At 37.7% G+C, this 1,879-nt stretch overlaps 1 long non-coding RNA gene across 1 annotated transcript; it reads right to left on the reverse strand.

Moving 5' to 3' along the window:
• Nucleotides 1-202: 202 nt before the first annotated feature.
• Nucleotides 203-1,605, reverse strand: LOC107715043 (uncharacterized). Its single transcript, XR_001637055.1, has 3 exons — nt 1,563-1,605; nt 1,095-1,166; nt 203-239 (listed from the first exon to the last, which is right to left on the reverse strand). It is a non-coding gene; the product is annotated as an uncharacterized LOC107715043 (long non-coding RNA).
• Nucleotides 1,606-1,879: the final 274 nt, after the last annotated feature.

A 1,879-nucleotide genomic window follows, 5' to 3' on the forward strand; every position in this document is an offset into this window, starting at 1 on the left:
TGGTAGTGTATAGGCAACTTTAATGCTATGTCAGTTAGCACTGCATTGTTCATATACTTTATTTATTACCTGGAGATTGTGGTGTTGTGTTAAATTTCAGTCATTTTGACAGTAAAAGTTGACAAGCTCTCCGATGAGAAACAGCAGGATGGGATTCAGGCTGCACCCTCTTTCCAACATGCCAGCTGATCTGTGACTCAGTGCATTTGGTACCATAACTGTTGACTGTCTGAATGAACCTGCAAGCACAGGAAAAAAACATTCTTTTTCAAAGCAGTGTTTACAGAATTTGCCTCAACTGTCAAACTTGTTGGTGCTGTATGCACTTTGACGTTAATAAAAATGTTATATACTACATCTGAACGCACCTACAAGAAAGGTACATAATTAGTTGATAATCCATCATATTCAAATTATTAATGCTCCATTTTTTACAATGCATTCTCAATCAGTAGAGCAAAGTGCTGAAATAATGGGTTTGATTCCAGGGCAGTTCTACAGTGAGTGGATATCCGGGGCTTAGCCCAGAAACATTAATGCATGTATCAGAATACACGGGATACACTTCAAATAAAATAGGCTATGCTGAAAAGTTACATTGGCTAAGTGGCTTAATTTTTTATTTTTAAAGAGACAAGTATAATTAATTATAATTTGCACTTACAAATTGCATAAATAATATTACAGTGTTTCCCACAGACTTGCACTCTATTTGTGGAGGCATATATATGCAAATTCATTATCTGCCAGCAGAAGGCGCTGTTGGAGTGATAGAGATCAAGGTTTCCCCGGTAATGGCTGTACACAAAGCAGTGCTCCGCTCACAAACGCTGCTTTATCAGACATTACATGCAAGAAGAAATGAAAATGACATCCAAAATTTTCTGAAGACAGTCGGTTTCCTTCAGAAATACAGTGATATAAAATTACCCGCACCGGGTTTCGATTTTGAAACGTGCAGTGCTCATGTTTATTCAACATGTGCTAGCATGTTCCTCTCTTTAAAAAGTCAACCTGTTCTGTGAGTTAGTGGAGAACAGCAGCTAGAGGCTAACTTAGTAACATTAACGTTAGTTAAGTTGATGGAAGCTCACCTGCTGTTAGCACCGCTACGAGGCAATCACAAGACTCCAATACACCTCCGATGCAGACGACATGACCACAAACTTGAAAATAAAATACAAAAGATGTTTTTAACAGTGGTGTTTCTTAACTCAGTTTTCCTCAAAGACTCCAATACACCTCCGATGCAGACGACATGACCACAAACTTTAAAATAAAATACAAAATATGTTATTAACAGTGGTGTTTCTTCACTCAGTTTTCCTCAGTAGGTTGTTAGCTCACTGTTTTATGTTAACGTTATGTCTGTCACTGAATTTAGGGACCGTCTCTAAAGTTACATACGACATTGGTACACACTTTCTGACTTAAATAGCATTTGAAGATAATTACCTTACTTGCGCTTGCGATAAAGAGGCAGAGGAGAGAAGATAACTTACTATGCTTCTCTTTGTTCAACTAAGTTAGTTAACTTCGGCTAACTGACATTATTAACTTACCAGTTGATGTTATCATCGATACTATGGCATTCACAAGAAGAGGTTCCAAAATGCACCTCCGACGTTGCAGACTACAGCCAGACTAGAAATCTGAAAATAACAAACAAAAGAAGTACTAGAAAATACTGTTTAAAATCTCCACTGAAACAGCGGTTTGCCTAACGCACTTTACCTCAGTATTTCACCTTAATTCGGTGTTAAAACCTCTTAAACTCTGCGGACCCGGATACGGGTCCAAAATCGCATAAAAAATGTTTATGCTTCATTTACATAGCCTTCCTTATATGGTATCAGCCCATATATGGGTTCTTTTCTTT

Source organism: Sinocyclocheilus rhinocerous, unplaced genomic scaffold (assembly GCF_001515625.1).
Source record: "Sinocyclocheilus rhinocerous isolate Xijiao unplaced genomic scaffold, SAMN03320098_v1.1 scaffold5408, whole genome shotgun sequence".
Classification (NCBI taxonomy): Eukaryota; Metazoa; Chordata; class Actinopteri; order Cypriniformes; family Cyprinidae; genus Sinocyclocheilus; species Sinocyclocheilus rhinocerous.